Here is a 23844-nt window from a genome sequence, read left to right as displayed (position 1 = left end):
GATAGTAGTAGATTGCTAGATTTGTACACAGATGAATCGTTTAATGTAAAAAATAAAACAAATATTATCTCGCTTATTAAATAACTTTTACTAAGGTGTTTTAGGGTTTGTCGACTCCTTTTGAGCTGTACTGCCGCCCCTTAAACGGATACAGAGAAGACCGTAAACACCCTGTCTATGGGAGAACCAAATCAAAGAAACCTTGTATCCTTAGACACAGAATATCAACTGTTGCTAGCTACCCGGAAAACATGATGAACTAATAGCGGGCCTTTTTTCATCGTCGAGTTCCAACGCTTTTCTTTGACTTAATTTTTCTAATCTTGTATCAGGAGAACGTCATGTGTGAGGAAGTATTTCTGCTTAAGTCATTACGTGTCTGTTATGAGAATGTTGCAAAATTTCTATGGCTACCTACCAGGAGAACATCATCTATGACTAGGTTTTTTTTCTTAATGGTCAAATTTTGATAGTAGACCTACCCACTTAGAGGGAACAAAACACGCAAAGCAATGCCAGTAGGCTCTTCCCATAAAAGCACACGGAACGCGCAGAGTTCGCCACGGATTAGGCCCGAAGCGTGCTTTTGGGCGTTGATCTGACTTCTGCCGAACTCGCCTTAGGCTTACTCGGCAACGATTTTTTATCAATCTGAACAAATCGGCTGAAAGAACCCGCAACTTTAAAACGTGAGGCGGGTCCAGGGATAATTCAAGCTTGTATTCGAAGCTCAAGCGGAAGTTGTCTTTATCAAGACACAAATAACGCGCGGGGATCTAATGAAATTGTGAGGAGGTCGAGACAGTGTGGGAACCTTCAGCCAACAAGACAACAAGGGCGTAAAGACCAGTGCTAGGGTTGATACTGGCTAGGTACCTAGAATGAAGGTTAAATTAAATTGAATTAAAGGGAAAACGATAGATTAGGGGGGGGGGGGGGATTGGATAAACAGGGGAATTGCGAAAAAGCGCTCATACGTACTCGCGAATATACCTACCTGGAGGGGGCGGAACACATTAGACCCTTACGAAGGGAAACAAACTTGTCAATTGTTGTAATACAAGTACCCTAAGAAACTAACAAGTAGATCAGAGAGCACCTGAAATGATTCTACCCACAATTGATCAACCAACAAACGAGAAAATGTAACTAACACACACCAACAAAGGACCAACAAAGAGATTGAAATAAAAATATTTTAAAAACTCCAAAAGTGGGGGGCTAACTATACGCCCAAACTTTTCAATTTTGAATAATTAAATAACGACCAACCAACAATCGTAAAAATCTAACTAACAAACACCAACAAACGACCAACAAACGACTGCGATAAAAATATTTTGAAAATTCAAAAAGTGGAGGGTTAACTCTACGTCCATATTTTGAAATTTGAATAATTAAATAACGGTCAACCAACAAACGTCAAAGTATAGAAAAAGGCTTCTACGCTCCTAGTATTTCTAGGTGTCTGATAGAATAACTTGCTTTCTGAGGTGGTTCTAGTATTCTGATAAGAACACTTCCTTGTATTTAAATACCTAAGAATCCGAAAAAATACTACGCTCCTGATACAAGTGGCACGCGGCGAAATTATTGTCAGTAAACCGACGTTACTAAGCGTCCCATGGATAGGTTGCTGCGAGGGGTCGTAATTGAGTAGCTCAAAGTAAAAAAAATCTTATGGCCCCTGATACAAGTAACCGAAAGTGATTGTCTGTAGATTTTACATTTATAAGTGCTTGATAGAATAGGTGCATTTCTTTATAGAGTACCTAGTTTTCAGTATCAGGAGAAAATAAGCCGCAGATTTACTTACATTTCCTTATAATTAAGTATTTTAAAATCAGAAAAAATACTTCTACAACTTTCAATTAAGAAATTCACGCACGACGGTGTCCATTTTTCGAGTGCCACTATGGGGATCTCGCTTACCTTAAGAGATAGACTTTTGGTTAAATGAGGGCAAAGTTGCGAATTTCCGTGTTGAATAATAATCTGAAAAGAAATTTAAAATATCTTCAATAGTTTTGAAAATATCGCAAAAAAAAAGAAAATTTTTGATTTTCGTTTTTAATTTTCTCATAGTAAACTAATCCTTCGAGACATTTCTAATTAACACATTATTCAGACACTTTTTAATGGAGATTTCGAATATGGCATCCCGTTTTCAATAACATTTAAGATGATGGAGAAACACGTGGCAACTTTAATTTTTCTTATGGGCGCCGTTTTGGATTTTGACATTTTGAGATTACGTCTTTTTTTCTCTTTACAACGATATATCACACATGGTGGTTCAGTAACACATTTTTCCTAAAATTACAATTTTCATTTTCTGCGAAGAGTGCTTTGGAAAAACAAAACGTTATTTTGTTGTGAACAAAAGGTTGACTTATTTCAAGTAGTGCAATTTACGTTTATGCTAGATTTATTGCGAAAATATTATTTATTCTTAAATATTTTGTTCTAATTTGAATTATAATTTTCTATTCAGATGAAAATCCCAACACTACTAGTTCCCTGCCAACGCTCCAACCAGACAGATGGATCAAACTGTCAAACTTTTGTTCACGATAAAAGAACGTTTTGTTTTTCCAAAGCACTCTTCCCAAAAAATTAAAAAGTGTCTGAATAATGTTTTTTTGCGATATTTTCAAAACTACTAAAGATATTTTTAATTTCTTTTCAGATTATTATTGAGCACGAAAATTCGCAACTTTGCCCCCATTTAACCAACTCTCTATCTCTTCAGGTAAGCGGAGATCCCCATAGTGGCACTCGAAAAATGGACACCGTGTATAGAAAAGCGGAAGATTTATTCGCAAATAAAGAGAAACCAAAGTTACCTTGGTTTAATGTTTTTGCTCCTAATGCACGGTGAATCACTGGCCACCAGGGAAACATGATGGACAAAGAGGTGTTTCTCCATATCACTAAGAAATATATTTCAACGTTTCAGTTTGGCTTAATTTTCTTAAAAATCAGAATTAATTTTCAAGGTCTGAAAAGGATGGTAGCACGTCTTCCGTTAACGCCATTTTAAAGGTACCCAAAAATTTACTTTTATTACCATAGGTTTCATTGCACATTTCCCTTTTATTTCTCGCAGTTTCTTACGTACGTACATATAACAAGTTAAAATGTAATCGTAAACGATTTACATAAAGAGCATTTCCACTTGCATTCATTTCCCATTTGTAAGATGCAACTTCTGTTAAAATCGTAGAAATCCGGCCACAAATATGAAAGATAGCGTTGCACATGGGCAATCCATTGTTGACGTGCTACTTCAATTTCAGTTTATGAGAAGAATTTCATTTCAATGCTTTTCTAAATAAGAAAGTTGGAACTGCGCATGCGCAAACCTAAATTTTAAAACTAATTTACTATAACTAACTAATAAACTAAGATTTTCCTTTGTTCCAAGCGCCTAAGTATCAAATTTCACTTAAATAGTTCCATAGATAAAAAAGTTGGCACGGCGCATGCGCAAAATAAAATTTTGAAACTGGCGCTAGATTTTCCTTTATTCCAAGTGCCTATGTATCACATTTCATTTAAATTCTTCCATAAATAAAAAAGTTGGCACTGCGCATGCGCAAAACCAAATTTTGAAATTGGCGTTTGATTTTCCTTTATCCCAAGTGCCTATGTATCAAATTTCGTTTAAATTCTTCCATAAATAAAAAAGTTGGCACTGCGCATGCGCAAAATCAAATTTTGAAACTGGCGTTTGATTTTCCTTTATTCCAAGTGCCTATGTATCAAATTTCATTCAAATACTTTTATAAGTAAAAAAGTTTGCAATTCGGTTTATAAATGGTCGAGATGCGAAAAGGGCACTGTGAATTTTGAATCGATTCGATTCAACTTTTGGCATTGCGTATTATATGGCTAAATCTATGCCCATATTGAATTTCATGCAATTCAGTTCATAACTAACGGAGATGTAAAAGCGATCGAACATTTCTAAACAAAGTTATCGTTCACACGGACAGATAGATGGACAGACAGACAAAGGAACAGACGGAGAGACCAACCGGCAGGCGACAGATAGCAATGCAAAATTATAAACGATCTCTAGGATCGTTAATAAACGGCAAAAGTGTAAAATTATGGAACATGTAAAAAACGGTTTTTTTGTTTTTTTACAATAACTTTTTTTGTAAGCGGTACAGAAAAAATTCCTTCCTTGGTACAAGACTCGACACCATAACGAACCAAATAGCGAAAAAAGTAGAACAATAGCTCTTAAGATAAAAAAACTAGTAGCGTCGCAAAGTTAGCGGACGGACGGACGGACGGACGGACAAAGTGGCCACAATAGCGCATTTTTTTTTATTTTTGTGGAAATGCGCTAAAAATGTATGCGGCCCAACTGCGTTCAATTGACAATTTACACAATATAAGTACTACAGATAGCTGTTTTTATTTCAAGTATTTTGTTATTATGATCGTGATACAGATACATAGTCCCAAATAACCCAAATTGATGATATCGTCATGTTGGCTTGTTATTCTTGAAACTCAAATTTCTGCAGTTGGAAAAAACGAGAATGTGAGTAACATTTAACGAAACAAAAAATTGTGATACGGAACAGAAGAGTTCTGCATGACCTTTTTATGAGTTCTCGCAATGATCCTCCTCGAATTGAGTGCGCGTCAAAATGGCGTTGTCACGGAGACGTGTGGAACCATAAATTCGTAAGTAATTATTGCTGGTTTAGCCAGTTTTTATCGGGCCTTCAGCGGTAACCCAGGGCAGTGTCTTAACACTTTGAAACTCCCAACTACCCATTGGAAAAGAGTTCAAATTTGACCATTGTTTCCATTAACTTTAAGGTAATTTGATCGCTTTTGCTTCTGAATTCATTTTTCATTGCGCCTAACGACCGAAAGCGAAACTAAAACGCATTTTAGTAACAAACACCACAAAGTTTAAGTGGACACCAGGTAAGATAATCTGTGATGAACGAAATTCGATAAGATTTCGCCTCTTGAATGTGCTATAAAAGCGTAGCCTTTTTATCGTGATTAAGTATATACAGAACTCAACATGATTAAGCTACTGATCGTGACTGTTCTACTAATGGTATTAGTTGGCATGGTAGTAGCAAAAAAAAGAAATTGCAAAGAAGGCTGTTATTGCACCTGGAAAGGATGTAGTGCAGGCGAAGACGTATGGTAAGCACTTTTTTCTCTCGTACCATAAAATGGCAATTGACATTATTTTTTTCGCAGCGGCGTCTGTGCGAATCATAAAACTGAATGCTGCAAGGAATAACAAGAAGCCTGGGGGCAATGAAATAACCAACTTCGTTCCTACAAAATACGCTTGCATTAATTATACATTGAATGTAAATAATTAAATAAATCATATAATATAAAATGAGACTTTTTGAAATGCTCTCTGATTGACACGTGTTTTAGAACCTGATCTAGAGTAGTCGTGCGAGATATAACGTAGTTTTTTCATTGTTCAAGTAAATAATAAACGTGTAAACACATATAGAAAACGAGCTCCTGGGTATGGAAACCAAATTTTGAAACTATAATAAGAAATTTTGCAATTTGGTTTATAAATGGCCGAGATGCGAAGAGGGCACTATGAATGCTGATCGATTAGGCTCAACTTTTGGAATTGCGTTTTATATGGCTAAAGCTATACGCATATTGAATTTCATAGAATTCGGTTCATAACTAACGGAGATGTCAAAAGGGCTTTCTTTATTTTTTGGCCTAAATTGCCAATTCACGAACTCAGATCTAGAAACTTCATAAAGAATCCACTTTCAAAATTTCATCGTAATCGGCCCATTCGTTTACGAGACATCGTGCTAACGGACGGACGGACGGACAGACACCGCAAAATTATAAACTCGCTAGGAGCTCGTTGATAAAGGCTATCTGTATTCAGTATTTATAGCAAAGTTTGAGGACATAAAGCGATTCGGCGTGAGTGAAGGTAGGCAACACAGATTACACGCGTATGGTGTCAAGGTTGCATAGCTCTAGCAGGACATAATTATTGAATGGGCTGAGAGAGATAGGCGTGTCAAGTTAGCCCCCCCCCCCTCCCCAGAATAATTATATTGCATTCGTTTGCCACAAATTTTTTAATTTTGTCTAATTAAATAACGTAAAAATTTAACTAACAAATAACAACAAACGACCAACAAACGATTGCAATAAAAATATTCTAAAAATTCAAAAAATGGAGTGCTACCTATACGCCCAAATCTTGAAATTTGAATAATTAACTAACGGTCAACCAACAAACGTGAAAATGTAACTAACAAACGAGAACAAACGACCAACAAACGATTGCAATAAAAATATTCTGAAAATTCAAAAAATGGGGGGCTGACTATACGCCCAAGTTTTGAAATTTGAATAATTAAACAACGGTCAACCAACAAACGTCAAAATATAACTAACAAACACCAATAAACGACCAAAAAACCATTGCAATAAAATTATTCTGAAATTTCAAAAAGTTGAGGGCTAACTATATACGCCCAAACTTTCAAATCTTGAATAATTAAATAACGGTGAACCAACAAACGTAAAAATTTAACTAACAAATAACAACAAACGACCAACAAACGATTGCAATAAAAATATTCTAAAAATTCAAAAAATGGAGTGCTACCTATACGCCCAAATCTTGAAATTTGAATAATTAACTAACGGTCAACCAACAAACGTGAAATAGTAACTAACAAACACCAACAAACGACTAACAAACGATTGCAATAAAAATATTCTGAAAATTCAAAAGGTGGGGGGATAACTTGATACCGGTGAGTACCTCTGGGCCTCTGAGGCGGGCAAGGCGTAACGAGGCTGATGATGGGTCTAGGCCCTAGGGAGGAAGAAGAGGAAAGAAGGAAAAGAGGAAGAAAGCGTGGAGAAAACATAGGGGAAATAAGGCAAGGGGGGGAGACAAATACGCTAAAAGATAAAATGAAAGAGAAGATGAAGGGGAAAGGAGTAAGGATGGAAAATGGGCAAGAGAGAGAAAGCACGAACGAATGACTAAAAGCAAACCTACAAGTAGAGGCAAGCGTAAAAGGGGCGAGGATTAATTTATTGAAGTAGAGGGAAATAAGCGGAACTAACATGGGAAAAGGAGAGGGGTAAGGAAACGTTGAAGGAGAGCAGGATGTACATAGATGATATAATTAGAATAGTTAAGTGGCCAAATTGAAAAACGACTCTGTTTCTTAGTTCTAACGGCATTTTATGAGCCATTTTGGCCACATGGTTTTTTAGATGTAAAAAAAATGTGCTGAATCCGATTCTGGATGTTGCCAGGCCGAATTTTGCACTAGTTCACAAATACAGCACGATGGCGCCACTATCTATTGTATTCTGTACTATTTAATATTAAATTGTTTTCCATAATTTATTACTTACATATACGTAAGAGTTGGTTAATTAACTTCATAGCTAGTTCGGAAAATGTAGGAAAATATATCCTGTGGTGATATATAGGGTGTTCCAAAAAAGCTGTGAATTAATTAAATTAGTGTTTTACATTTTCCTCGGCAAATTTTGTTTGTTCTTAAATTTTGTGCTTTTTAATAACCGTTGGTAAGTATTTAAGGTTTTTTCCAACTGTATATATAAATATACAGTGTATAAAGCGATGGGGTATACAAGAGGGAATTTTTTTAAATATTGATTTATGAAAAAAATTTATTCTTAATGATATGTTTTGCTTGCTTTGAAAGTACCAATAACGTTTCGATAATCTAAAATTTATTTATAGAAATCTGGAAAAATAATAAAATTAATTTTTTTATTGAAAGTTATCATTCTACATTATAATTAAGATAGAATATTGCTATCAAACCACAAATAATCGAAACGTTATTGGTACTTTCAAAGCAAGCAAAACATATTATGAAGAATAAATTTTTTTCATAAATCAATATTTAAAAAAAAATTACCTCTTGTATACCCTATCGCTTTACACACATATAAATACAAATTGCGTATTTTTCCAATGAATTCAAATCTGCATTTAAAAAAACAAAACCACATCGCATTTTTCAGATGATAACAAAAATGTGACTTTAATATGGAACACCCTGTGTATTATTACATAATACGAGAGGTTATTAAATTTTTTATAAAACACTATAGCAAAAATATTTTAAATAACCAACATTTTCAAATTATTGACGATCTCCTAGGACGTAGAGAGTTTATAATTTTGCGGTGCCCGTCCATCTGTCCCGAGATCTGTTCATTAGCACGATACCTCGAAAACGAATAGACCGCCGATTATGATGAAATTTTGCATTTGGGTTCTTTATCAGAGTTATAGGTCGGAGTTCGTGAATTGGCAATGTACGTAAAAAAATAAAGAAGGCCCTTTTGACATCTCCGTTAGATATAAACCGAATTGCATGAAATTAAATATGGGCATAGTCGAGGGCATAGTTTTAGCCATATAATACGCAATGCCAAAAGTTGGGCCTAATCAATTCTACATGCACAGTGCCCTTTTTGGATTGCAAAATTTTTTATTTATGAAAGTACTTAACTAAAATTTGATACATAGGCACTTGGAATAAAAGCAAATCTAACACCAGGTTCAAAATTCGGTTTTTCACATGCTATAGCCACTACCTATAGTAGTATCTCGAGTAGTATTAAATGGCAGTAAATGTAAATTAATTACATTAACTTAGCATTAACTACATTAAATTAACATTAACTGAATTAACTTGAAATTCACTGCATTTACAGAACATTAACTACATTAAAAGATAATTTTAATTCATTAACTACTATTTGTACACCGAATTAACTAGGTGGTTTACCCCTCGGTTCCCGCCGACACAGTGCAGCGGCGCCACTTGCTACACTCAAGTTGTTGATTTACCCCCCGCCAAGATACAGACTTTATTTTTACAAAAAATATGATCTCATTTTGTGGGGTAATGTTCAGAAGTAACTTATCTAGAAAACTGTCGGTTTACTTTTTCCATAAATCGTCTTGATCGAGAGTAAAACAATAAAACAGGTTAGCGCAATACCTAATCGCTGCAAAATATCTAATCCTTAAACAGCCGGTATTCAGTTGCTATAAACTTTTTTAAAAAAATATTTCGAACATTTTGTAGATAAAGGTCTAAACTTATAAAATATAAAATTTATATATTAATATAAAATTTTATTTTTCAAAAACAACTTGAGTTTTTTAGGCGGACGCTCTTATGGAAATTTACATTGGGTGCAGTGGGTACAGAACGGCGTAGAGTTGCATCTTCTCATGATGCTGTTGCCGGGGACATTTTGTACCATACATATTGTCTGGCAAATGCGATAAGAGATACTGAAAAATCGAATGGTCAGACTAGTCCTCCTAAAAACTTGGCTTTAAATAAATTATGCTATGAACTAAAAGTGCACAAATATCTACAAGTGTCTTGGCGACTGCTTCAATCGTAAAAAAAAATGAGCTGCATGATGAAGAAATTTAAGCTCCGCTAAAATTTTTGAACGAAATATTTGCCGTCAGAATTATCTCTATATTGTTACCGTGTTGTCTGTATAATGTACCCAATACATAAGTTTTGCAATTTTCTGTACCTCCTGTATGTTTTTTTAACACCTCAATCCGAAAGACTATGTAAAATGCGTCTGGCATAAAAATTTATATATTTGGCCGCCATATTGGCCGCCATTTTGAAATTAACCAAAAATCAGCTTGGCAACATCCGAATTCGGGTTCAGCAGACATTTTTACCCTTATAAATGCACGTTTCCAAAATGGCTCATTAAATGCCGTTAGACTTGCGATTTATTAACTATGGCCACCCAACTAGAAAGGTTGCGGAAAAGAAAAAAAAGGAAAACGCAAGAAAGTAAGATGAAGATGCAGGAGACAGGGTGAAGGTGAATACAGCTGGAATAACAATGACAAAGAATTAGTGAAAACAGAGAACACAAAAAAAGGAAAAACGAAATGAAAATGGAGAAAACTAACATGAAAGTGATGTTCTGGAATGTAACGGGGGTAGCTGGTAAAGTTTGTAAGGGGATACCTATATGATGTTGGGATGGTAGAATGGGGAGTAAATAAAGAACAAGATACCGAGTGAATATCTGTATCCTTAGACACAGAATATTACCTAACTGTTGCTAGCTACCCGGAAAACATGATGAACTAATAGCGGGCCTTTTTTCATCGTCGAGGGAAAAGCTCCAACGCTTTTCTTTGACTTAATTTTTCTAATCTTGTATCAGGAGAACATCATGTGCGAGGAAGTATTTTTGCTCGTAAGTCATTACGTGTCTGTTATGAGAATGTTGCCAATTTTCTATGGCTACCTACGAGGAACACATCATCTATGACTAGGTTTTTTTTCTTAATGGTCAAATTTTAATAGTAGACCTACCCACTTAGAGGGAACAAAACACGCAAAGCAATGACAGTAGGCTCTTCCCATAAAAGCACACGGAACGCGCAGAGTTCGCCACGGATTAGGCCCCAGGCGTGCTTTTGGGCGTTGATCTGACTTCCGCCGAACTCGCCTTTGGCTTACTCGGCAACGATTTTTTATCAATCTATATAAATAGGCTTCATCACGATGATTGCGGAACGACCGGAAGACGAGCTCGGCACACATTAAGCTTCAGCTGTGCTTTTGGGTTTTACTTAAAAAAATTGTTCTGGTTTGTGCCGAACTCGTTTTCGGCTTGCTCGGCAATTTTTTTATCAATCTGTATAAATCGGCTGAAAGAACTGTGAAACGCGAGGCGGGTCCAGGCTTAATTCAAACTTATATTTGAATCTCAAGCGGAAGTTGTCTTTATCAAGACACAAATAACGCGCGGGGATCTAATTAAATTGTGAGGAGGTCAAGACAGTGTGGGAACCTCCAACCAACAGGACAACAAGGGTGTAAATACCAGTGCTAGGGTTGATAATGGATATCTAGAATTAAGGTTAATTTAAATTGAATTAAAGGGAAAAAGTTAGATTCAAGGGGGTTGATTGGATAAACAGGGCAATTGCGAAAAAAGCGCTCATACGTACTCGCGAATATACCTTCCTAGAGGGGGCGGAACAAATTGGACCCTTACGAAGGGAAACAAACTACCCTAAGAAAGTAACACATACATCAGGGAGAACCTGAAAGGATTCTACCAACAATTGATAGGGAACTTAGTGGAATTAGAATTCCGGTATGATCAATATACCAATATACAATGGGGGAGACCATCTTGGAACAGGATCGCCGGGAAGCAGCAGGCAAAACACTTGGGGGACATAAACCTGTTACGTTCACTTTGGGCCAACGTGACAAAATTACCTTAGATAAGCACACGGTAAGCTCAGGCAAAGTAGAGGTGGGTCGGGGTGAAAATTGGGTTCTTCTATACACACACAAATAAGCCAAAAAGGGAAGGAAACAGTAAAAGTAATCCGGATAGGCGCCACTTAGTCTTTGGTAAATTTAGAGAGAGAGGAATACTAAAGGGATGAACAAGGCAGACCAAGAGATCCTTGTTCTCGTCTTACTAAACTCAAAGGAATACACAATTATGGGGAAAACAAACAGTATTTGATGTATAAATGTGGGTAGTTTAATAACAAAGATCTCAAAATATCACAAATCTGACACTGTAATATATCGATCTAGTATAACAACTGGAAATTTAACATAATCTCTAATAAAACAAATGAGAAGCCAACACGTAGCCTGGGAAAATATTTATCCAAAAGGGCTTCCGCAGAAACAACGGAGCTATAATCATTAAGTGACTTTCAAACAAAGTAATAATCACAACTCGTTAGTATCAACAACCAAAATGTAATCAAACGTTAAAAGGGAAAAACGACGAAAATAACTAAATTTACCTTGAACTCCGGTCGCAACCTTCCGAGCTCAGAGGACGCGAAACTGCAAATCTGAAACAGTCAGACACAAAAACAAAAAAATATAAGAAGGGTAATGATTCGCGTTGCACAATATATCGCATAAGCAATGGTTAACGTAAGACACGAATGGTTATTCTTGTACGTAGAATTGCAATCAATACTAAAAAGAATCAAAAATTCAAATGACTTTACAACAAAACAAAATTTGGTTCGACTAAGGGTTGGTTTTCACAATCGGTGTGAGATATCAAAAAGTGACATGAAGTTTTAAGAGAAAAATACTACAAAATGTACAAATAAAATAACTGAATCTATCTTCAATGACAAAGCAATCTTATCAATTCAAATGCAAACAAACTTACACGAGCAAGTTCTTCAAAGCAAAATATATAACGTTAATTAAAAATTTACACAGTATCAACTCCACACGTCTCGTTAATTAAGTACTTGCGTTTCGGAAGAATGAATCGCAGGTCAACGAACTTCGTAAAATTGGGTCATCAGTTCAAATATCGGTTTCACATGAAATGGCGGTAATTCTTCAGTCAATTCTTCAGTCGGTAAGGTAGAAATATGTACAGCGTTTTTTATTGTAATGGCGTCGAAACTTCAATGGAATTCTATTGCACCATATGGAAAATCTGGTATTCGCGTTTCCACGTCAAAATATCAATGTACAGTCAGGAAGCAATTGGTAAAACCAAAATAAGAAGTAAGAAAACTTAGGGAGTACGAAAGTAGCCTAGAATAGATTATTTCAAATAAAAAGATAATGCGTCATAGATAACATACCGCAAAACGGCCTTAAACTTGCAAGATAAATCCGCAGCAATGCGTCATCAGCGAAATTGGAAGTAAGATGATAAGAGAAAACTTCACTAATCTTAATACAACACCACTATTTAATCCCAATAAAGGTAGACAAATATGTCAGGTAAGTGTAATGGCGTGTAGCTCAAATACAAGTCAAGATCGAATCGAGTTCTTCAACAAGGACTGCGCGCGTCGACAGTGAGTGGGAGAAGATAACCGCGCCAATCAACAGAAAACTAGACAAAAGGTTTTTTTCGCAAATAAAGGATCGGGTTATAATGTGAACACCTAGATGGCGTAAGGATTGCTATATAAAGGTAAGAGTTCGCATAACGTTATTCGAGAAGGATTCCACATAGTAATTCAAATATAAGCCAAAGCCAAGATTACACGGTAAAGAAAATAACGTCACAAACCGCCCATATCACCGAACAGGAAGCAAGCCATGGACAACCACTGCAGATCACTGAAGAGGTTTGGGCAAAACCCACACAAACCTGAAGCAAAGAAGGAGCTAAGAGAGGCCAGAAAGGAGAAAAACAGAGCCTTTGAACAACATGAGATCAAGGAATTCGCCGAGTTTGCAGAAAACATCGCCAAGTTTAGCCCAATGGAAGAAAAGGGGGAAACAAAAAATATGTACCAATGACAGCATGGGAGAAGCTCCTCAAAAAGGGACAAGAAGCACAGGTCCAGGAGAACGATTACTCGCCACTCCCCACGATGGAAGAAATGATGGAGATGCTAGGAAGACTGAAAAAGGAGAAATTGCCCGGGAATGAATTAATTCAGGAGGTATGAACCAGAAACTTGGTCCCCAGATAATGGCAGCAAACAGTGCAGATCCCAATTCCAAAAGTCAAGTCACCACAAGGAACAGACGACTACAGGAAAATCTCGCTATGCAGTGCGGAACACAAGATATACGCAACCTACCTACTACGGTGCCTAGAGTGCCACACATCCAAGACACCAATATACCAAGCAGGTTTCATAAAATACAGAGCAACAGACGACCATATATTCACCACCAGATATGGCTTCTAACCATAGACATCGCGAAGGCTTTCGACCAAGTGAAGCATGCAGCAATGGCGACTTCTGTAACGCTGCTGGGACTGCCCAAATTCCTAACCAATAGAATTATAAACGCGTGCCTAAGGGAGTATATTTGTATACAATGGTTTTGGAAGACCGATCACCAAATGAAAACCCAAGAAGTCAAACAAGGATGTCCGCTCTCACTAAGGCTCTTCCCGATAGCACTGGATAGCGCCATATAGTAAACAAGGAGGGTGGTGAGGAATTTCAGCACAGATAGCCAATTACAACTACCGACACTATTGGCGTACGCGAACGACCTACTCGTAATCGTGGACAAGTTAGAAAACCTCGAGGGCGAGGAATACCTGGCCTACTAATAAACAACAAAAGGATCAACTTGATTTGAAGAAACCCAATACAAAGAAGGATGAAAGACACAATACCCGAGAGGGAGATAACCATGAAGCACAAAATAAAATATCTGGGAGCGTACATAAGTACCATATGGAAAACAGCAACCTCACAAGAAAGCAATATGGGAATTACTAGAAGGAAAGACGATCACCGGGAGACTGAAGATGAAGCTGTCGATATATTGGAGGCAGGAGGAACACAGACCATATTCGGCAGGTAATCAAAGATCTACGTGCCTCGGAATGGAAACATGAAACAGCATGTTATACCAAACAGTGGCGACCTCGGGGATTCTCATAGAGAGACGGGAAGAATAGAGCAGAGACAAACGAAAAATGAAGAAAGAAAACAGACGAGTTCTGGAGGAAGAATCAGACATAAGCACAAGCAGAAAGGGAGGTAGGGAGAGGACAACAATAAGGGAGGGAGAAGGAAACGAGATCAAAGGATGGAGGCATCGGAAACTAATGGAACATCGAGGGAGAGGCTGTCACCAGGAAGCAGAGGTCCCTCTAATGCAGATAGCACAGTGTCGAAGCTGAGACCGTACTCTTTCGGGTAGGGAAACACCCAGTTAGTCGCCCCCAAACAACCTCCCCAATACACAAAGTGTTGTTTTATTTATTTTATTTATTGTCCCTCTAGTTCAAGGCATATGTCGCGGCCCAGCGCAATGACAACAAAAGTGGTGGAGATACATCTCTGTTAGTTCCTATCAAGAACACATCCCCACGACAGTTGACTAAATTCTCAGAGAAGCGGCTACGCCAGGCATATACCAAAGAATCAGGTTAACGCCATTTTAAAGGTACTCAAAAATTTACTTTTATTACCATAGGTGTCATTGCACATTTTCCATTTATCTACTTCTCGCAGTTTCTTAATGGTACGTACATAATAATGTATGCGGCCCAACTGCTTGCTTATCCAATTGTGAATTTACACAATCAAAGTACTACAGATAGCTATTTCTGTTTCAAGTATTTTGTTTTTATGATCATGTCATCAGATTATTTTAAATTGCATAACCGTAAAAATAATACTACGTGGTCCCATATTGACGATGTCAAACTTCTGCAGTTGGAGCAGAAGGGAACGAGAAAAAAATTGTGGTACGGAAGAGAAAAGTTCTGCTTGATCTTTTTATGAGTTCTCATTGGCCCTCGGACGATTCTGGAAGGTGCGTCAAAATAGACGTGTGGAACTCGGGTCTGCACAAGCGTTTCAACTCTGAAACTTATTTTTATGTTACCCATTAGAAAAGAGGACTATTGTTTCCATTAACTTTAAGGTCATTTGGTCGCTTTTTAAACTTTGCTTTCCTACGAATAAAACCGAAAGCAAAACAGCCCAAAGTTTAAGTGGACACCAGGTAAGATAATCTGCGATTAACGAAATTCAATAAGATTTCGCCTCTTGAATGTACTATAAAAGCGTGGCCTTTCCGTCGTGAAATATATACAGAATTTAACATGATTAAGCTACTGATCGTGACTGTTCTACTAATGGTATTAGTTGGCATGGGAGTAGCAAAAAAAAAAAATTGCAATCAAGGCTGTTATTGCACCTTCGAATATTGTAAATCAGATGAAGACCGCTGGTAAGTACTTCTTTTTCTCTAGTCCACGTACTTGTGGCACCTGTTTCGTCTCGTACCATAAAATGGCACTAATTTCTGTATTCACTACCACTGAATAATTTAATTCTAATCTTACTTTTCAGCATGCCCTGTGGCAATGATTATAGAAGTGAGTGTTGCAAGAAATAATAAGAAGCCTTAGGAACACGGAAACAAGCATCTTCTTTCAAATCAAATACGCTTGTTGCATAGCATGTAAAGAATTAAATAAATCATATAATTGAAAATGAGACTTTTTACGTACATTTGAAAGCCTGTGCACCCATTGTGGGGTGGTCTATGATTGATCTGTGTTTCGGATTATTTAGAACTGTCCCAGTGGTCGTATTAGTGTTGTATTGAAGGAAATTAGAAAGGTATCCACGGTATTACCATCGACCATTTATTTTAACGGATGCGCCATGAGCGTAGGGGCAAGTCGCTGCGGCGGGGATCAGAGTGTCCATTGTTCCGGTGTCGCACCCGGAGGTGGACATCATTGACTCGAGCTGCACTATAACTGCATTGACTCCCTCGGCTGACAGGGTTCGCTTGGAATCCGTAGGGCAAGGTCATTCTTCGGGGTCCATTAACTTAGCCCCCCCCCCCCACTGAGAGATTTGATAGTCGTATTATTTTAAAATTAATGCGCTCATATGCGCCACCGATAATAACTCTTGCGCCATTATCGTTTTTTAGAAATCCGAAAAAAGATTTGGGGGGGGCCAAGTGAACGTAGCCCCCCCAGTACGTATTTTGTCGCTTGTAACTAGGTCACCTGATACATTTGGTTATGCGCTCAATTGCGCCACTTGAATTAAAGCTAGCGCCGTTACGGTTAAACCATAAAAAAATTTTAAAAAGTGGGGAGGGGGCTAACTTAACGTTTTCAAAAGTTAACGTTTTTTCTACTACATCGTACCTTTCATCATGCGCTAAAATGAACCGTAAACAAAAATCTTTGCCCCATTATTGTGTTTCAGAAACACTATACAGGGTGTTTTTTTGGGAGCTTTTGTTAAACGTTTCTGGGAAAGTAAAATAGGTAGGTTTTTAAAAATTTGTACTTAGGAGTTACTCCGAAGGCCGAATCGATATAAAATATTTTCAAAATGGACGCACATCCGGAAATACCGGAAGTGGCTAGTAACTTCGTTATTTTAAATGGCACCCCCTATTTTTTATTACATTTTTAGATTCTACGTGATTTCAGTTCATTTGATATCCACATGTTGATATCTACCATTTATGGTTTTTAAGTTATTTTGACTTTAAGAAAAGAACTGGCGGATGCAGATGGTACATATGTATTCACATATTGCAGTTCGCTGTATCTTTATTGTACATAGTGTGTGTAAAAATATAAGCAATTTTCTTTTAGCACCTAGCGGTGATTCATTTGACACTAAGTTAGTATACACATACGATTTATAAGTAAAGTTTGAATATTTCTGGTAGTAGATGGTAGATAAAAAACAACAATAAGTCGTAAGTAAGTAAAAAAAAAATATTAAAATGTGTTCTCTTATAGCAAAGCCGATATTAACATAAGAACCGTTAACCTTTAATAAAAGCCAGATGAGGATTGTGAACCGACGAACAGCCGCGGCATATTAATTTAACTACATCATAAGAACCACCCTCGATTTGATTTCATAACATGTGTCTCTTTTATTTATGAGCAGTTGCAATAATCTGCTTTTACGCCTTTCGACACAGATGACCATCAAAACATTGATTTTTAATGTCCAATGTTAGAGTTCGCAGCCCTAAAATTTCAACTGAAAGTGAAAGTTGAAAGTTATTTCACTTTCAAGAAAAGCACCCTACGTTTTTTAATTAATTTTGCTTGCACCTATGAAAACCAAAACAAAAACAAATGTTAGTAACAAACACTTCAACAGCAGAGTCCAGGTAAGATAATCTCCGTTATCAACAAAATTCGATAAGATTCCGCCTCTTGAATGTGCTATAAAACTATAACTTGGGCAAACGTTAAATGCCCATATGCAGAATTCAACATGATTAAGCTAATGATCGTGGCCACTCTACTACTGGTATTAATTGGCATAGTAGCAGGAAAATGTACCAATGGCTGTTACTGCACTCGCACTTCTTTTTCTTTAGTAAGATATTGGGCACCTGCTTCGTCTGGTGTCATAATAAAATGGCACTAAAAAGACGCTGACTGCTTTCACTGGCACAAATTGTTGAATAATTTAATTGACATTATTCCTTCTTGCTTTTCAGTGGCATCTGTGCTGGGGTTTTTGAAGATATGAAAAGGTGCTGCGCGTTATAGGGACCTTCTTCCATACAAAATACGCTTATGTTAATTATATATTGAATGTAAAACATTAAATAAATCATATAATGGTAAATGAGGTAGTGAAGAAGCCGTTTTGCTCATCCTAGCGGCAGAAACCATTGCTCAAAATAAATTTTTGGTTATACAATACGTCGAGGGTTCAAGCCCCATGCCCTGATGAGATCCATTTGACGTCCTCGCCCATCAAGGTTCGCTCTCTTTCTATTTTTAAATGGAACAATCTCGATCTTTTCGAGTTAACGGAGGTGCCATGGCTACCGCGCCACCTATCGATCTGTTCAAGAGCCACCCTGCATGAGCTCTTTCACGGTGTTAGGTAACTTTCCAGTTATGACGATCGCCACACATTCACGGCTCTTCTAGTATAAAAACAGTCACATCAATCATTGCCGCCCACTGCAAAACTGATCGCTTGTAAGGTGTACACAAATTACCTATTATTTTGGAGGAAGAGGGGGCGTCTAATATCATATCAGAAAAGGAGAATTGAGGAAAAACATTACAACGAGAGTTGCGGGGGGGGGGGGCACACCGAGTTCTACTATGTTCTCACCCAATATGTTCAATATAGGTACTTTTTGTTTTTTTGAGAAAGGATCACCGGATCTTCTTTTTTTCAGGATTGGGGGGGAGCATAACCCACCACACCCTTCGGTACTGTACTTTCCCCATGCTCCCACAATGTTCAAAGGTTTAATGTTATTAAAATTTAGTTTAAAATACAGTTATTTTTATTTTTTGTAGTACTTTGAAAATGTACACCGAAATATGTTTGTGCTTTTGGGGTTATTCCCGTATTACATCATTAAATTAAAATAAATTAACCCCCGGATGCCACTAGTGTTTTTGAGAAAGGATCACTGGGTTTTTTTTTTCTTGCGTGGAGAGTATTACATACCACTCAGACCACTACAATTTCCTCCATTCCCCCCAAAATGTTCGAAATCTTAAACATCCTCACGCAGGTTTTTTAAGAAAGGGCCACTCACTCTTCTTTGCCTGGGGGATATTACATACCCCCAAACACATTTCGAAAGTTTGTGGGGGGAAACGTAACTCCGGGAGGTTTGGGGATATGGAATGCCCTATATAAAGAAAACACTCAGTCTGTGTCTGAGTCGTTGGCTCAGGGGGGGAACCCGACGTCAGGGACCAAACTCTCATATCGGAGGGAAGCACTCCAGGACCTGACTCAGGGCAGCCTGAGAAGTCTAGAGGTTCTGGAGCACCCAAAGTTGCGAGTGCACTGCGAACCTATAAGCAAGTCGCTGCGGCGAGGCTCAGGGTTGCCATCGTTCCGGTATCACACCCGAAGGTGGACATCACTGAGCCTCAGTGGAGGTGCATTGTGGTTTGGGGTCCTTTCTTTAACTGACAGGGTTCCGCTGGACCGTCCGTCTTATTAAGGCTCTGAGATGGCGCGTCTCTGAAGGTTCAGAGGCAGGTCCCTAGGGTAACCAAAGTAATGGCTGTATTATACGGGCCCCAGGATGACTCGGCCCCCATCTTGAAGTGCGTCCAGAGGCAAAATCCTGGTTTTACGACGATTCTATGGAGGACATACTTCCGCAGGGAGGAGCCTGGTAGAATCCTACCCGCTTTTCGTGTCGATGAGGAATCCTATCGGGCACTCCAGAGGCAGAACTCTCAGACAGACGAGGGGACGGCTCCGACGCATCACTTGTGTGACGAAAGTGAGAGCTTCGGCTGCGCCAGGTAGGGGAGCAGCGAGACTCAGTGACGTTGCGACGGGAGGGGGCTCGGCCGTCGGCATCGCTAAAGGAAGGGGGAACCTAGTACATCAGTGATGAATAAGGTAACCTTCTTACAGAGCAGTAAGTGGGTGACCTGTAAGCCGTCAACTTGCTGTATAGCAAACAAGCCTCATACGGGAACCTTGGATTTACAGGGGACGACTAAGAGGTCTGGGTGAGGTGAAGGACTACCTTAATGTAAGCTTGCTCTAGGTGTCAGCGTACTGCGGAATAGGAGGAAGAGCTGGCTCGTGAAGGCAGTGGTGGGGTCTTCATCGGGCCCTAGGAATTGCTCCCTCCGCTGTCAGAGCCAGGATCAAAGACTATCCTTTATTGAGAGGAACAGCTCTGGACGTAGTTGCAAAAGAAAGGGGGCAGGTGCAATAGGCCTCTGTTGTGCCTAAGTCCTGCCCGATCGGGATCGCCTGTGAATAGATAGATGATGGAGATCCTGCAGGTTTCGGGGATCTGGTAGCACTTCCCCGAAAAAAACCTGAGTGCGACTTTTGAGGAGTTCGAACATTATGGAGGAAACGTAGCATCTGAAGGGTTTTTGGGGGTATGGAATACCACCAGGAAGAAAGGAGGATCCGATATTACTCTCGAAAAATATTCATGAGGATCCTGGAGACTTTGAACATTTTGGGTGAAAATCCTTATGACTTTAGACAGTTTTGGAAAAACGTAACATGAAGGTATAGAATGCCCCCTAGAAAGGAAGCATTGGGTGATCATTTCCAAAAAAAACACCATGAGGATCCTATAGATTTCCAGTACTTTGGCGGAAACCCGGAGGGACTAGCGGTCCGGTATAGAATACTCCCTAGTCCCTAGGGAAAGGAAGATCCAGACTTTTCCAAAAAAAGTCCTCTTAATTAGAATCTTTAAGAGCTTTTAGTAATCTAGGAGTACGTAAATATCCTCAACAGTATGTAATATTCTAAAGGAAAATGCTCAAAAAGTCTCCAAACGACCTTCAAAAAGTCCTCAAGAGCTTTTAAAAATCCTTCATGGGTTTTTTTAAATATTTATTAACAGTTGAGCATTGAACAGTTCTGGTGCTTCAAAACGTGTATTTCCGTCAAAAAAAGTGTTTTCACCCCAGTGCAACAGGTACCTCCCTTTACTAACGTGCAAATTTTGGGACATTTGGGGACGGAGCTTTTATACAAAACGTCTTGGATTGGTTTATTTGGAAAAAAATGTTTGATTACTAATAAACTAAATGAAAGAGGACTATTTAAAGTGAGCTCCGACGAAGAGCCCATGCATCTCGTGATCTCGCTTGTCCGGTCCGGCCTTGAACATCACAATTTTGAACTTTTAAATTTGCAGAAGCTTCGTCCGACCCTGTCGCTTAGGGTGGCGTGCATGTTATTTTCAAAAATCTTTTAAATAACGCGCCTCTTATAAAATTACGTGCATGGAGAGAGGGGAGGGATTTGGTTTACTCCAAATTTTCTTTTCTAATGTAGGTAAACAATAAAATTAAAGTAAGATAATGTGTAAATCGGCGTTTTAATTTTGAAGTTGGGACAGGGGAGTGGAAATAATTATAAACATTTAGCCCGAAAGGAAGGGGGAGTGAGCTTTCCAGGAAAGGCAGCATTTCTGCCACGTGTAGCCAGGTACCCGACTCCTGCCTTTCAGTGTTCAGTTTTCAAAAACAAAAATTACTGGAATTGGTAAACACCGTCTAGAGCTGATAAGAACCGGTGCATGTGCATTTTATCGTTCGGCAGCCAATCAGAGCGAGGCCTTAACCTGCGAGTTGTTTCAGTTGCGTTGTGCATTTAGAAGCGAACGGGTTGTCGCTTAATTGTTGTTTGTTTTATTTTCGTGGCCCTCCTCTTTGTCGATGGAGGCTGAACATAAGGGCAGGGGGTAAGTTTTTAATGTAGGCATCAACAAATACGAGTTGCAAATATCGTGTTCAAATCGCGTTCCATTTTCCACCGGTGGCGTCGCTTAGGTACAGCACAGCTAAAATAAACGCATTTTGTTCCAGGAATCGCATCCACGGCAGGAACTTGTGGCTTATATGTCCTTAATTTTCGTCCGTGGCCTTCCTTGTTGAACGTAAGGGCACAGGGTGAGTTTTCAATGTTGCCATCAACAAATGTACGAATTGCCATTAAAATCGTGTTCCGTTTTCCAATGGCGACGGTTGGGTACAGTCCGCTCTAAATAAACGCATTTTGTTCCAGGAATCGCATCCACCTAAACCTACACTGGAACAGCTTTCCAAAGGTAAGTGTACTTTTTTCATTTGATAATTAATGCATGCGCACAATTAATTAGCATTTAAATTGTCCTTTGAAGCTTGCCCCCCTCTACCCACTCTATTCAACATTTCTTGTTAAATTCACATCAATCCGTGACGTAATTGCTTAATAATTAAGCGAAATTAACAACCCTTAGTCCGCAACAAAACGATTTCTTACTGCTATAGTATACTAATAAATAAGGGATGATGACGGCACGGCTTGCTTTGTTTACGTTTTTTTTCTTGTAACGTACCTACGTGAACTCTACGTAGACTTAGTTATTTTGCATTGTTTCCAATGCAACTGATATCGTGATAACAGGATACTACGTGAATGCAATAAGTGGGCCACCAAGTGGAATTTCGGGGCCTGCGTCCATCGCAAAACTGCAAACAGGGGCGGACTCACATCTTGACCCAGTGACCCGCTTTGCGCTTTGACCCAGTAATATACTTTACATCCCAATATCGTTAAATACCCTCGTGTATTTTCGTACACCACCCTGTATTGTAATGCTACCCAATTAGATTCAGTTCGCTAAAAGCAAAAATTTCAAACTCAATATCTGCCATACGAATTAGTGACCTCTGCTTCCGCGGCCAGTGCTGCCACAAGTGCGGAAATTCTGCTAGCGGAAGCATAACGGAAATTTTCAAATGTGGCAAGGTGCGCTCTGATTGGCCGACACTTCCGCTGCCGCAAAAAATACCCCCACCCATCATACGAATAGTTAATTTATACGAATCAGCTCATCGTGATAATGATAATTGTAGGGAAATGGTCATTGAGTTTTCCATTACTGTGGGGTATTCCACACTCCCCAGACCCCTCGGTGTTAAATTCTCCCCCAAAACCGTCTGCTTCGCCACTCTCAGTACAGTTCTCGTTAAGACGCCATGGAACATACCTCTGGGGGGTACAAACTACCCCCCCCAGCATACGAATAGTTAATTTATAGGAATCATCTCATGGTGATAATGATAATTTTAGAGAAATGGTCATTGAGTTTTCCTTTACTGTGGGGTATTCCACACTCCCCAGACCCCCCCGGTGTTAAATTCTCCCCCAAAACCGTCTGCTTCGCCACTGTCAGTACAGTTTTCGTTAAGACGCCATCGAACATACCTCCAGTGGGTCTGGGGTATGGAATACCTCCCCCCCCCCCATCCACCATACGAATAGTTAATTTATATGGATCATCGTCTTTGAGTGTTCCTTTACTGTGGGGTATTCCACACTCCCCAGACCCCCCGGTGTTAAATTCTCCCCCAAAACCGTCTGCTTCGCCACTCTCAGTGCAGTTTTCGTTAAATAAGACGCCATGGAACATACCTCTGGGGGGTATTGACTACCCCCCAGCATACGAATAATTAATTTATATGGATCATCTCATGGTGATAATGATAATTGTAGAGAAATGATCATTGAGTTTTCCTTTACTGTGGGGTATTCCATACTCTCCAGATCCCCCCGGTGTTAAATTCTCCCCCAAAACCGTGTGCTTCGCCACTCTCAGTACAGTTTTCGTTAAGACGCCATCGAACATACCACCGAGGGGTCTGGGGAGTATGGAATACCCCCCCCCCAGCATACGAATAGTTCATTTCTACGAATCATCTCATGATGATAACGAGGGTAATAATGATGATTGTAGGGAAATGATCATTGAATTTTTCCTTGCTGGGGGGTATTCAATATCCCCT

At 38.8% G+C, this 23844-nt stretch overlaps 2 long non-coding RNA genes across 3 annotated transcripts; both read left to right on the top strand.

Annotated features, from left to right (window-relative positions):
• The first annotated feature begins 4494 nt into the window (after positions 1-4494).
• LOC116181548 lies at positions 4495-5389 on the top strand. Of its 2 annotated transcripts, XR_004147277.1 has the most exons (3): positions 4495-4842; positions 4921-5184; positions 5242-5389. It is a non-coding gene; the product is annotated as an uncharacterized LOC116181548 (long non-coding RNA). The 2 variants fall into 2 exon arrangements; XR_004147276.1 differs by having other exon boundaries at positions 4495-5184.
• A 9875-nt stretch (positions 5390-15264) lies between these two features.
• LOC116180282 lies at positions 15265-16039 on the top strand. The gene is made up of 2 exons (XR_004147103.1): positions 15265-15773; positions 15896-16039. It is a non-coding gene; the product is annotated as an uncharacterized LOC116180282 (long non-coding RNA).
• Positions 16040-23844: the final 7805 nt, after the last annotated feature.

This window comes from Photinus pyralis, unplaced genomic scaffold (genome assembly GCF_008802855.1).
Source record: "Photinus pyralis isolate 1611_PpyrPB1 unplaced genomic scaffold, Ppyr1.3 Ppyr1.4_LG9, whole genome shotgun sequence".
Lineage (NCBI taxonomy): Eukaryota > Metazoa > Arthropoda > Insecta > Coleoptera > Lampyridae > Photinus > Photinus pyralis.
The sequence above is the reverse complement of the archived record's forward strand: the minus strand, read 5'-3'. Positions and strand labels throughout refer to the sequence as shown.